Genomic DNA, 15,366 nt, shown 5'->3' on the forward strand with positions numbered 1-15,366 from the left:
TATTGGCTGGCTATACAGGAAGCCTCTGATGCCCTGGGTGACCCACTGGCCTTTGGGTTTCCTACTAAACATTTTGTGACCCACACAGATAAACAAGTACAATACACATGAACACACACACACACACAGATTACTCAGTTGGGCAGCCCAGCACCATAGAATAATAGGGAAGCTAGGTATAACAGTGGAAAGAATGCTGGGCTTGTAGTCACAAAGACCTGAGTTCAAATCCAACCTCACACACTTACTAGCTATGTGACCCTGGTCAAGTCACCTAACCATTGTTTGCCTCAGTTTCCTCATCTGTAAAATGAACCGGAAAAGGAAATGGCAAACTATTCCATTATTTTTGCCAAGAAAACCCCAAAAGGGTTAACAAAGATTCAGACATGACTGAAAAATGACTCAACAACAACAACAAAGCTATGTGACCCTGGGCAAGTCACTTAATCTCTGCCTCAGTTTCCTCAACTTTAAATATGGAATTTAGTTGTACCCAGCAGTTCTTAAAGACACACACACATACAACCTCCATAAAGTTTCAGAGGAGGGGACCACATGGACAAGAGAGGCCACTATATTGTTTCTTGACTAATTTCATAAGAGGGTGTGACTTATTAAATCTTCAGAGAAGTCAGTAACATGTATTAGCTAGTCAAATTTGCCTTGCACAACTATGTTATATATATGATGCTTCAATGTCAAGGTCTTCAATTACTGGGAAAATACTAGAATAGATCATTTAAAGAGATGGTTAGCAAACATCTAGAAAAGGAAGCAGCAATTTGCTCTGGCTTCATCAAGAATATGTTGTACTAGACTATCTTTCTTTCCTTTTTTTTTTTTAATACTTACTAATCTGGTAGAGTAGGGGGAATGCTACGGATAGATTTCATCTAGAATTTAGCCAAGAATTTGTTGAAGTATGCTAAACTACTCCCATGTAGAAGATAACCTGGTTTTGGAACTGGTTGAATGACTAGTCTTGGTGAGTCCTTAACGGTTCAAGTTCATCCTGAAAAAGAAGTCTCCAGGTGGTGCAGTGGATAAAGCACGGGCCCTAGATTCAGTAGTACCTGAGTTCAAATCCGGCCTCAGACACTTGACACTTACTAGCTGTGTGACCCTGGGCAAGTCACTGAACCCCCATTGCCCCACCAAAAAGTCTCCAGTGGAGGGCTCCAGGGATCTGTACTTAACCTACTTAAGACATTTAACATTTTTATCAGTGACTTGAATAATAGCATAGTGACATAATCATCAGATTGCAGATAACATATAGTTAATATTTTGATCACAATAGAATCTTTGGCATATGATTTCTCTTTTGGAGACATTTGAAAGGTCATAGGGACCAGAGAAAATGTCTGTTCTGACATCTTGTTGCTCATGGGACCTAAAGTTGATTTACTGAGAATTGAGACAAACAATATGGCTTTCTGTTGACCACACCCTTCAAGTCAAACTAGTTTCATATATATAGAACACACTAGTCTCTACAAGACCAAAGCTGGTCACACAGGAAGCTCATTTTCAGAAATGACTACAGCTCAGGAAACCTTCCTACCTCTTGCTTTGACACCCCAGGATTTCAGTTGTAAGCTCATTCAGAGTTTTTTCATTGCCAAGGATTTTTACACAATTCAAAGAATACAATGGTTGCATGAAGTTTCTAAATTTTATTGTGGACCCACAAAACTGTGGATGATTGGAGAAAACACAATATCCATTTAGGTATGCTTTAATTAATTAATTAATTAATTTATTTATTTATTCGTTCATTTATTTATCTATCTATTCATTCATTTATCTATTTATTTATCTATTCATTCATTCATTTGTTTATTTATCTGTCTGTCTGTCTGTTTATCCATCCATCCATCCATTCATTTATTTGTTTGTTCATTCATTCACTCATTTGTTTGTTTATTTATCTGTCTGTCTATCTTTCTATCTATCCATTCATTCATTCATTTATCTATTCATTAATGCATTTGTTCATTTATTTATTTATTTGTTTCAGGGCACTGAGGGTTAAGTGACTTACCCGGGGTCACACAGCTAGTAAGTGTCAAGTGTCTGAGGCTGGATTTGAACTCAGGTGCTCCTGAATCCAGGGTCCGTGCTCTATCACTGCACCACCTAGTTACCCTGAAAGCACAATATTTATAAACAGTAATGCATGGTCCCAGTCTCCATATTGCTGGACACTCTGACTCCCCCTCCTTCCAGCCTCCTATTCACCAAGCTTCAAAGTTATCACTGGCTAGGGAAGCATCTACCACTGTGGCACTGATTCATCTGGGAGCAGCTGTCCTGATGAATGAATAATTGCTCCCAAAGTTCTGCTGAGCCTCTCCATCTTTCTCTTCTCTTTCCCAAGAAAGGAATGAGTATTCTTCCAATTGACCCAAACTACTATTTTCAGAGGAAAACTCTGAGGGGCTCTCACCCAGTCAGCCTTAAACTTCGACTTTTCAGTTTCTCCACAAGACATTTTACTGAACATCTTAACCTGCTACAGATCACATAAATAACCCGGACAGCAATCTTAAATTGTTAGATTGGTGGCTTATTCCAATTTTTATACATGGCAGGTTTGCCTGGGGGCCATTGATGAATAGGAAGTTGGGTGCAGAACCAAAGAAAAAGAAATCAGGCTGGATGGAATTTGGGGAGTTGTTCAATACTTTATTTTTTTTTTAATTTTTTATTGTAGTGGAAATCATTAGTTTTATCTCCCATGATGATCTATCACTTTTTTGGTCCAGAACTCTTCTTCCCCTAGCCATAAGTATGAAAGATTTCTCCTTCCTTGCTTCTCTAATTTCTTTATGATACGACCTTTATCTCTATCTCTCTAGGTTGTGTACCCATTTGGAGCTTAATGTGGTATGTGGTAGATGTTGGTGTATACCTCATTTCTGACAGATTTCTTTCCAATTTTCTGAGCAGTTTTTGTAAAGTAGTGAATCCTTCCACCATAACTTGGGTCTTGGGGGTGACCAAACATCATGGTTGCTCATGGATTTTGTGTTTCTAATCTGTCCCATTGTTCTGCTTTTTCTCATTTTTAACCAGTACATGTTGTCTTGCCTTAGAACATAAGCTCCTTAAAAAAAAAAAAAAGAATATAAGCTCCTTGACTGTAGGGATTGTTTTATTCTTTGTACTTGTGTTCTCAGCTCCTCACAGAGTGCCTATCACAGTTTGAGATCTGGAACTGCTTGCCACCCCCTCCCTTTTTTTCTCATTATTTCTCTTGACTTATCTTTTTTTTTTTTTTTTTTTGGTGAGGCAATTGGGGTTAAGTGACTTGCCCAGGGTCACACAAGTAGTAAGTGTCAAGTCTCTGAGACTGGATTTGAACTCAGGTCCTCCTGAATCCAGGGTCAGTGCTCTATCCACTGTGCCACCTAGCTGCCCCTCTCTTGACATTCTTGACCTTTTATTCTTCCAGCTGAATTTTGTTATTATTTTGTCTAGTTCTATAAAGTCATCCTTTGGCAATTTGATTGGTATGTCACAGAATCTATAAATTAATTTAGACAATATTGTCATTTTATCAGCGTCATGGTTTAATCACAGGCAGTTATTATTCCTTCAATTATTTAGGTGGGTGTTTATTTCTGTAAATAGTGATACCCACACACATATACTGCATGTATCTTGCTGGGTGAACTCTCATATATTTTATACATTCTGTGGTTATTTTCTTTTTTTTCCTTTTTTTGCAGGGCAATGAGGGTTAAGTGACTTGCCCAGGGTCACACAGCTAGTTAAGTGTCAGGTGTCTGAGGCCAGATTTGAACTCAGGGAGTCCTGAATCCAGGGCCGGTGCTTTATCCACTGCGCCATCTAGCTGCCCCCCTTTTTTTTTCTTTTTCTTTCTTTCTTTCTTTTTTTTTAATTCTGTGGTTATTTTCGATGGAATTTCTCTTTTTCTCTCTTCTTCCTGGGTTTGTTGGTAGTTTAAAGAAAGGCTGGTGATTTGGGTGATTTCTATTTCAGGATATTCTATGCTTTTAGTCAGAAGGTAAAAGCTCAGTTTGATTTTTGATAAATTAAAATAATCCACAAGGGCACTTAAATCAGCTTAAGTTTTTAAATGAATAACTGACAACAACAATAATAGCTAGAATTTATGTCATGCTATGTGTCAGGCACTGTGCTATTTACTAATATATCGTCTCATTATTTTAGTAGTAATATTGTCTCATGATCCTCACAACAACCCGAGGAGGCAGGTGTATTACTACACCCATTTTACAATTGAGAAAACTGAGGTAGGCAGAGATTAAGTGACTTGCCCATGGTCATCCAATTAAGTAACTGAGGCAATATTTGAACTCAGGTCTTCCTGACTCTAGACCCATCCCTCCATCCACTGTATCATCCAGCTGCCTATAGAAATAGAAAGCTGACAGAGGCTTACCACCTCCCTGGTCTTCTACCTCCTCATGCTGAACATCATTGTTACAATCTGAATCATCATCCAATACATTTTCTTCATTTGAATTCAAAGTTTCTGGTGGATACAAAGTAATTCACAATGTGGAACAAGTCTTAAATCTGATGGCAGATTACAATATTGCCTTGGGGGCAGTCACTGAAATAGTTGTTAAACAACAAGTAACAATCTGTTGAATGATCTTTTTGTTTTCTCTGAATCATAGAAATTGCAAATGACATGTAGCAAGATCCAGGTACTGAGTCATTTAGTGGTCTAACGAGGAATGTTGTTTACGATATGACCTTTGTATATCTAGATTATGTATCCATTTGGAATTTATTGCAGTATGTAGTGTGAAATACTGGTCTAAGCTTTGTATCTGACACATTTCCTTCTAGTTTTCTGAGCTGTTTTTGTCAAATAGTAAGTCCTTTTCCAGTAACTCAGTTCTTTGGATTTATCAAACATAATGTTAGGCATTCCAAGACGTTCCAAGTCTTGATCATCTCTGTTAGAACCGAAACACACTCCATATGCTGTCTTTATTAGAGAAGAAAAGTTTTGTCTTTGAGATTGAAAAATTAGCTCACCCCATACATGACAAAAACTATTCAGATGATTGATGTGCTTAGGACGTAGACTGAGATTTTAATGAATAACAACATCTACGTAATATTAAGCCCTTGAAAAAACAGAAATAATAATGATGTTTTTCAAACAGTAGCCAGTACAAACTAACGATTTATTTATTCTTTTAGATTTTTAAAAACAGTTCTTAGTTTTATTAATTCAATTACCTTTTCCTTTTTAATTTTCTTTCTTTCTTTCTTGGTTTCCAAATAGTCTGCTATATACAAACATTTCTCAGTCTGCCTTGCCAAACACCATATAAGAGGGACTTCACACAGCAGACAATGACAAATTGACTATTGAGTTCTCACTATTCCTCCTCTCACCCTTAACCAAACCACATTTTATTAATACCTCATATTGCATAATTTAAATCAAAAGTCATATCAGTCAATAACAGTGAGTAATAAAAGAGTAACAAGTAACATTTATTTTGCACCTTATGTTTGCAAAGCACTTTATATGCATTTGAGAATTTCTATTTGCCCTTTTCAATTCAGTATCCAAAAATGCACACAGCACACAAATAGATTTTCAAATTAAAAAAAAAGTTGGCATGATATTCCAAAAAAGTAATTCTTTAAAAGTAATGAAGTTTTGGGGCAGCTAGGTGGCGCAGTGGATAAAGCACTGGCCCTGGATTCAGGAGGACCTGAGTTCAAATGCGACCTCAGACACTTGACACTTACTAGCTGTGTGACCCTGGGCAAGTCACTTAACCCCCATTGCCCCACAAAAACAAAACAAGACAAAAAAAGTAAGAAAGTTTCAAACCCAAAACAAAATATTCTACAAAGTTGAACTTAAATCATAAACAAAGGTTTTTCACAGTAGGTAGAGATTTCATTTACAGATAGATGGTACAGTAGATAGATCTGAATACAAATCTGGTCTTGGACACTTAATGCTTGTATGGCATTGAGCAAGTCGTTTAACCTCTGTATCCATCAGTTTCCTCATCTGAAAAAATAGGGATAATAATAGCAACTACTTTGCAGAGTTGTTGCAAGGATACAGTGAGGTAATATTTTTAAAGCTATATAAATGCTACAGGGGGCAGCTAGGTGGCACAGTGGATAGAGCATCAGCCCTGGAGTCAGGAGGACCTGAGTTCAAACCTGACCTCAGACACTTGACACTTACTAGTTGTGTGACCCTGGGCAAGTCACTTAACCCCAATTGCCTCACAACAACAACAACAACAACAACAAATGCTATGGGCAGCTAGGGGGTGCAGTGGATAAAGCACCAGCCCTGGATTCAAGAGGACCTGAGTTCAAATCTGACCTCAGACACCTGACACTTACTAGCTGTGTAACCCTGGGCAAGTCACTTAACCCCCATTGCTCCACCAAAAAGCTATATAAATGCTAGCAATTATTTTTACATCTTTATAGTCATCAAAGGAACTTAAGATAAACAAGTCCACATAGCATGAAATGACCAACCAGACAAATATATGCTTGCATTCTATAAGAGATATGGAAAATCCTCTGTCTTTTAGAGGTCTCACTTCATCTGAGAGTTATTGAGAGTATAAGGAAAAAACATTTATGGTCAAGGCCCACAAAGGAGCCCCAGATAGAAAAATCCTAGAGGAAAGATGGAATGAGGCATAGAAAGAACTAATTTAGTGTGTCTTGGGGTGGGGCACTAGATGAATTCATTCAACAAAGTAGGCTGATTTTTAAAAATGTAACAACAAAATATAAAGGGAAACACAAGCTTATAGTTTTAAACCTTGAATATTAATGGCCCAGATCACTTGTAGAACAGATGTACAACAATCTAACCAAAAGGCTTTTGAACAGAAAAGGAAGAGGAAAACCATGTGTGCTTATTCACCAAATTCAATACCATAATCACTATAATATAGGAAGAACAACAGCTGTAAAATCACTTAGAAATTTGTAGGGGGAAAAAAGACCAAAAAAAGGACCAAACAATCAAACCCATAGCCTAGTTGGCTTTGCTTATAGGTAACTAAAATGTGCAATAAGTAAATTAAATCTCCTTATTTCCCTTTACCTGTTTACTCTGCAGGAAAATGTTATCATCTCGATTTTTAAGAGGGTGAATTCAGGGAAGAAAAGATTGACCCAACATTTCCCAATCATCACAACTCCCATGTGCTAACATGGGAAGTGATTGTATGTATGTATGTGTGTATGAATGTGCATGCATATGCACACCTGTATATATACGTATATGCGTGAATCTCTATACACACAAATATTAGTATAGTATATATTACATATTCTCTATACTATATATAAATATTATATATACATATCCATCCATATATATATAATACACACACATACACACAATTTTTCCTCCTTTACTTAAAGGCTAGGTCAATGCAACATGACCAAACAATTCTCACTGACCTCCACTGTGAATATCAGACATACTTAGGGTTCACATTTTGGATATCTACCCTGGAGAGGTCTGACACACATATCTTCTTCACAAAATTCACTGGAACAGCTCTGAAGGATGGAGAATAAGCAGTCATTCCTTCACTAATATTGGCAGAAATAAGGGTAAAAATCAGGAAACTGCCTCAGTGCAGGGGCTGCAATAAGTGAATTTTGGACAAGATCATCATTTAAAAGATTGCTCTTTTTTCTTCCACAGAAAGGGAAGCTTCAGGACCAAATTCAAGTCTCAGAACTCAGACGAGCAACTAGATGGCAACCATCTCTCTTGGCAGGCCACCGTCTCCCAGTCATTTTGATATTTAGCAGAACTAAGACCCTGGCTGAGTTTCAGCTGACTTTAGAAATTCAGCCCACATTAAACCAACATGGTGCTCATTCAGCTCAATTCAGAAAAGGCGACCAGGCACAGGGGGTGTCCAAAAGCATCACCCTAACTCCAGTCCTTTGCTCAAGCTAAGGCAGTTTTAATTTTATCATGTGCCTGACTAGTTGGTCCCTGGTCAATCCTAATGACCTTTTTCTCAGTCTTCATCCTTCTTGACTTGTCTGCTTTCTTTGACACTCTTCCTCACCCTCTTCTCTGAAATATTCTCTTCTCTCTAAATTTCCATGACATGACTCTCTTTGGATTCTCCTCCTATCAATCTGACCCCTTCTTCTCAGTCTCCTTTGCTTGGACTTCATCCAAGTCATGCCTACTAGCCATGGGTATAATCTAGGGCTGTAATCGAGACTTCTTTTCTTCTTCCTTTATACAGTTTCACTTGGTGATATTATCTCTCATAGATTCAACTGCCTCTTGGACATCTCAGATCAAACTGGATGTCCTGAGATATCTTACACTCAACATATTCAAAACTGAGGTCATTGTCTCCCTCCACCAAGCCTCCTCTTTTTCTCACTTCCCTATCACTGCCAAGGGTACCACCATCCTCCCAGTCACCCAGATTCACAATCTAGGTGTCATCCTCACCTCCTCACAATCTCTCGCCACCACTCCCATATCCAATCAATTCCTAAATCTTGTCATTTCTACCTTTATACCATTTCTTATCTCTGCCCCCTTCTTTTTATGAAATGGCCACCCCTTTGTGTAGACCCCCCTTCACCTTATGCCTAGACTATTGCAATAGTCTGTTGATGGGCCTGCCTCCTGTAAGTCTCTGCTCACGCTAGTCTATCCCACACTTTAACTGATCTTCCTAAAGCCCAAGTCTGACCCTCTAATGAATCAACTCCACTGCCTCCCTATTACATTCAGCATCAAATAATAAAATATAAAACTGTTTGCCTTTTAAAGCCATCTACAACCTTGCCTCTCCCTACCTTAAGTCTTTTTTTTTTTTTTGGTGAGGCAACTGGGGCTAAGTAACTTGCCCAGGGTCACACAGCTAGTAAGTGTCAAGCATCTGAGGCCAGATTTGAACTCAGGTCCTTCTGAATTCAGAGCCGGTACTCTATCCACTATAGCACCACCTAGCTGCCCCAACAGTCTTTTTGTACTTTAATCCCCCTCCCTCGTGTATTGTGGTACTAGCTTCCTTGCTATTCTACATACATGACACCCCATCTCTGGACTTGCTACCTTTTTTTTCTGGCTGTCTCCCATGCCTGGAATACTCTCCCCCCTGTGTATATCTTATTTGTACATAGTTGTCCAAATATTGTCTCCCCTGTTAGACTGTAGGCTCTTCCAGAGCACAGATGGGCAGTTCTTTTTTCCCTTTATTTATATCTCCAGCACTTAACACAGCATAGCACACAGTAGGCATTTAATGATTGCTTACTATTGACTGTTGCTCATCACACATGCTAGAGGTCAACTGTTTTCAGCAATGGATGTGTTGGCACTACAAATATTTGTCATCACCAAATTGGGGGTGTTGAGTGGGTGAAGAAGGAAAACCTGCACATCTGCTTCTGTTTTCCACAAACAGATTTTATTCTATATTCTAGGAACCAAGAGTGAATGAATGTTAGGTGGTTGAACCTTTTCCAAACACTACCACCAGGTGGCGGTATAGGATTAAAGCTTTGACCACAGCTATCAGGCAAGAGATTGACTATTTACCCAAACCTTATCCAAAGAGGATGCTCTTTACCATTGTCAAGAAGTATGAACATTCAAGCTGCTATTTTTGCTTTAGTAAAGACAGCCAAATGGTTCTGGCTGACAGTTGATTTAAAAAATATTTTTAATAGAATTTTATTTTCCAAAATATATGTAAAAACAAATTTTAACATCAAAGTTTAAAAACTATGAGTTCCGACTTCTCTTCCTCCCTCCCTTCCCACCCCTACCCCCAAGAACTCAAGCAATTAAAAATAAGTTATACATGAGTAGTCATGGAAAACATTCCCTGACAGTTGATTTTTCTTTTTTCTTTTTTTGGTGAGTCAATTGGGATTAAGTGACTTGCCCAGGTTCACACAGCTAGTAAGTGTCAAGTGTCTGAGGCCGGATTTTAACTCAGGTTGTCCTGAATCCAGGGCCAGTGCTTTATCCACTGTGCCACCTAGCAGCCCCTGACAGTTGATTTTTCAAAAAATAACTATCTTTTTGTCTACCTTCCCTACTCTGACTTCATTGACCTTAGAGCTACTACCATTCATTAGCCACCATCTATTTATTTTTTATTTTTTTTAGTGAGGCAATTGGGGTTAAGTGACTTGCCCAAGGTCACACAGCTAGTAAGTATTAAGTGTCTGAGGCCGGATTTGAACTCAGGTACTCCTGACTCCAGGGTCAATGCTCTATCCACTGCGCCACCTAGCTGCCCCTCCACCATCTATTTTTAAAATTAAATTAAATCAAATTATTTCATTTAACATTCATCTTTTATTTTGAGTTGCAAATTATTTTCCTCCCCTGCCCATTGAGAAAGTATGCAACATGATACCTATTACTGTTATTGTTTAGTCATTCTTCAGTCCTGCCTGACTCTTTGGAGTTTTCTTGGCAGAGATACTGGAATGGTTTGGCCTTCCCTTATCCAGCTCATTTTGCAGATGAGGCAAATAGGGTTAAGTGATTTGCCCAAGATCACACAGCTACTAAGTGTCTGAGGCCAGATTTGAACGCAGGAAGACTCCTCTTCCTGACTCCAGCCCCAGCACTCTATCCCCTGAGCCACCTAGCTACCCAATACCAATTATATATGTGAGAGAAATAAAACAAAACAAAACACACACACTTCCATATTTAGCCATGTTGCCAAAAAACAGCAAAATAAAAAAAATGCTTCAATCAGCACTCAGAGTTTATCACTTCTTTCTCTGGAAGGGGATGGCATTTTTCATCATGAGTCCTTTGGATTGTCTTAGATTATTGTATTGTATTAGAATAGCCAAAGTCTTTCACAGTTTGTCGTTGTACAATATTGCTGTTACTGTGTACAACATTCTCCTGGTTCTGCTCACTTCACTTTACATCAGTTCCTATAAGTCTTCCCTGGTTTTTCTGAACTTGTTCCCCTCATCAATTCTTTCTTTTTATTTTATTTTTTTGCGGGTCAATGAGGGTTAAGTGACTTGCCCAGGTCACACAGCTAGTAAGTGTCAAGTGTCTGAGGCTGGATTTGAACTCAGGTCCTCTTGAATCCAGGGCTGGTGCTTTATCCACTGCGCCACATAGCTGCCCCAAGGACATCAATTTTGTAAAGAAAAACAACTCTGAAACACTTAAGAACTCTGATCAAGGCAATGACCAATCATGATTCCCTGGACCAATGATGATGCATGCTACTAACTTACTGACTGATAATTGTACTCAAGGAACAGAATCAGACTTTTTTTTTTTTGGTCTGGACATGGTCAATGAGGGAATTTGTGTTGTTTGATTATGCATATTTGTTACAAGAGTTTTGCTTTCCTTTTTTTCTGTTCATGGGAGATGGGGATGGAAGAGAGAGAAAAATAGATTTTTCTTCATTTCAAAAAATTAAATTTCATTTAAAAAACTAACCTGGGGCCAGCTAGGTGGCACAGTGGATAGAGAACTGGCCCTGGAGTCAGGAGTACCTGAGTTCAAATCTGGCCTCACACACTTAATACTTACTAGCTGTGTGACTTTGGGCAAGTCACTTAACCCCAATTGCCTCACTAAAAACAAAACAAAACAAAAACTAACCTAGCTGGGTTGGTCATTAGATAATAAATATAAGTAAGTCATCAACTGATTTGAAATTAAAGCCTTTCTATCTTGGTAGGACATACCAAATCTTGTCATTTACTGGCATAGCTTTCAAAAACCCAGGTTTACCTCCATATAGAGAGGTGAGAGACTCAGAATAAAGGCTAGAAATTTTATATGTATGTATGTATGTATATATCTATATAAAACTTATACTTATATATTAATAACACACACATACACACAAATTCATGCATAGCTGATGTGAAAATTTGTTTTGCTTCACTTTATGTATTTGTAATGGGTTTGTGTTTTGTTTTTTGCTTTCTCAGTGGGTAACGAAAGGGAAAGTGGGAGGGAAAGAATTTGGAACTAGACTAAAAATAAAATGAAATTGAATCATTTATTTATTTAAATGATAAACATTTTATCCCTCCTTCCTTCCCTCCCCTACGCCTTCCCTGAGATGGTAAGCAATCAAGTATAGGTTATACATGTGCAATTATGTAAAAATTACCATTACAGTCATTTTGTATAAGAAAACTTGAATAAAAGAAAAAAATGAAAGAAAGTGAAAAATAGCCTGCTTCAGTCTGCGTTCAATTAATATCAGTTCTTTCTTTGGAGGTGGATAGTATGCTTCACCATTAGTCCTTTGGAATTGTCCTGGATCATTGTATTGCTGAGAATAGCTAAGTCATTAACAGTTCTTCATGAAACAATATTGCTGTCTCTGTGCACAATGTTCTCCTGGTTCTGCTCACTTCACCATACATTACTTCATACAAGTCTTTCCAGGCCTTTCTGAAATCATCCTGCTTGTCATGAAATTGAATTTTTATTTTATTTTATTTTTTGAAATTGAATTTTTTTTTTTTGGTGAGGCAATTGGGGTTAAGTGACTTGCTCAGAGTCATACACCTAGTTAACTGTCTGAGGTCGGATTTGAACTCAGGTCCTCCTGACTCCAGGGCTGGTGCTCTACCACTGGGCCACCTAGCTGCCCCTTGAAGTTGAATTTTTAAAGAAAAAGTAGGTTCATGAGATATTAGAGGGAGAGTTTATGAGATTTAGAGGCATGTTATCGTATAATTTAAAAAAATGTTTTAGAGATTACCCACATTCTTATTCCTCTAAGATGATTTGCAAATCATTAAAATACACATTTCTAGAAGTGTTCCCTCCCACCTCTGATCATGAACCAAATCCTCTTTTTAGTTTTTTAAATTAACTTTAGTTAGAGAGAGACAGAGGCATAGAGTTCCTCTTAATTGTCCCAAGTAAGATTCACCAATAGACTGTTTAGAATAAAGTGAATACAGTACCAGGCCTGGAGTCAGGAGGACTTATTTTCTTAAGTTCAAATCTGGTTTTGGAGACACACTACCTGTGTGACCCTGTACAGGTCATTTCACCCCATTGCCTCAGTTACCTCATCTGTAAAAAGAGCTGGAGAAGGAAATGGCGAACCACTCCTGTCCCTTTGCCAAGAAAACCCCAAGTAGGGTCATGAAGAGACAGAAATGACTCCACAACAACAACAACAAAGGAAAATGGGACATATATGGACAAGTATTCCCAAGTGCCTATTGTTCTGTAGATATGTGTTTTACAATGCAGAATTTCCTTAAAACGGATTTGAATCATAATTATGCTCTTTAGTTTGACTCTTCCACCTATAACATTGAATGTTAGGATTTTTTTTAAGCCTCAGCATATGGTTTTATGGACAAAAGAATGACAACAAAGAAGCAATGTGTATGGGGGAGGGGAGTTCCAATGAGAAATAAGCCAGATCAGGGTACAGAAAAATGATAAGAGGATCATTATAGTTAAAGTAAGACCTCAGAGATCCAGTCCAGCCATCTTTATTCTATAGATAATATATGCATCAATCTGTTAATCCACCATTTATCCCCTGCTCTGACTAGTTGGCCATCTGGCTTCCTTTTCCAAGCATACATCTTTTGAATCGTTTCTCATCTGCAAGTCATTTTGCTAATATGGTGAATCCTTGCATAACACCCACCATGCATCTTTCCACTTTTTTTTCCATCCATAATTGTGATTCTTCTGAGACTATGGTTCAGCTAACATATTAAGCACTTTTGCTTGAGCTCTCAGAGAAAACTCTAGATTCTAACCTACCCCAGTCTCTATGTGTAGGAGGTAAGGAATTCAATAATTTAGGGACTTGTGGAAGTCACTAGATGCTCTAAACCAATCAGAAAGATGGAGAGCACCATTAAAAAATCATTTGGTTTGCAAATTTAAAAGGTCATCCTAGAGGGACTCATTGTGCCTTGCCATCTGCCCTGTCAATGCACTTTCTAGATCACCAGACGTCACCATCTGCTCTGCTTTGGCATCCTCTGGACCCTTGGGCATTGGCATCTACCCTGTTACCACACCCACCAGACTGTGGGGCCTTGTCATCTTCCCTGTAGCTGTTCCCTCAGAAGTCCCAGCCTGAACAGCCATCTTCATCTCCATTACAAGGTAAAAAAATATTTATCTTGATCCCTTCCCTCCCTCCAGATTATACACACACACACACACACACACACACACACACACACACACACACACACACACACTTTTTTTTTTTTTTGCGGGGCAATGAGGGTTAAGTGACTTTCCCAGTATAATATTGTTTAATATCAATTACATGGAAAGGTTCAAGCAATTCCAAAGGGTTCCAGTTAGGTTTAACCATAATAACTAGTACCCATATAGGTATAGACTCTCAATGACTTATAATACCCATGCCCACAATAATCTGAATATGTAATAATAATTTATTTCCTTTTTCTTCCCTATCAAGCTCCTTATACTCATTGGGCTAGCACCAAAGGAACTGCAGGACCTCTCTCCCTATCTTATATCTCCCTAGCAATGTTGCAGCCACAGTACATGCAGCACGTAGCATATTCTTCTACCCGGCTCACCAATCATCTGAGACTATTTTTTGGACACTGCTCAGCCTACATTTCAATAGTGAATATAACCATGTAATCCTACAGGCAATTCCAAATATTCTAGGTCAGACTTGAATCAGGCCAATAGAGTGATTCCATCAATAAGACCTCCATGGACCATAAAAATGCAATAAAAACCATCACAAGATAAGATTAAACAAGGGAATTGTGGGAAGATGTGAGTTGTTTATGTTAAGACCTAGAAAAAAAAACAACTAGAGATCATTACTAAGAGAGTAACAATGCAAAAATATTAAATAAAACATTAGCCAAAAAGGCTTTAACAAAATACCAAAAAATTCATCCACTGTGACCAGATTGGATTTAAACCAGGAATGCAGGCTTGGTTCAATTTAAGGAAAACTAGAAATAGATCATATTAATAACAAAAATAATCAAACAGCATGATTATCTCAATAAATGCTGCAAAGGCTTTTGACAAAATCCAGCACTTGTTTTTTTAATTTAAATTTAGAAAAAAATTTACAAACATTTATTATCTCTCCCTTCTACTGCCTCTCTCTTAAACAATAAAAGAACAATAAAACCATCATGATATATAAGCATAGTCCAGCAAAACAAATTTCTATATTGTCCATTCCAAAAATATATGTCTTTTCTGGATTTTAAGTCTATCGTGTCTGTGTATGGAAGTGGGTAGCATGCTTCTTTGGGCCTGTGGTTTTGTTGGTGGTGGTGTCATTCAGTCATTTTAGTTGTGTCTGACTC

Source organism: Dromiciops gliroides, chromosome 6, assembly GCF_019393635.1.
Source record: "Dromiciops gliroides isolate mDroGli1 chromosome 6, mDroGli1.pri, whole genome shotgun sequence".
In the NCBI taxonomy this organism is placed as follows: domain Eukaryota; kingdom Metazoa; phylum Chordata; class Mammalia; order Microbiotheria; family Microbiotheriidae; genus Dromiciops; species Dromiciops gliroides.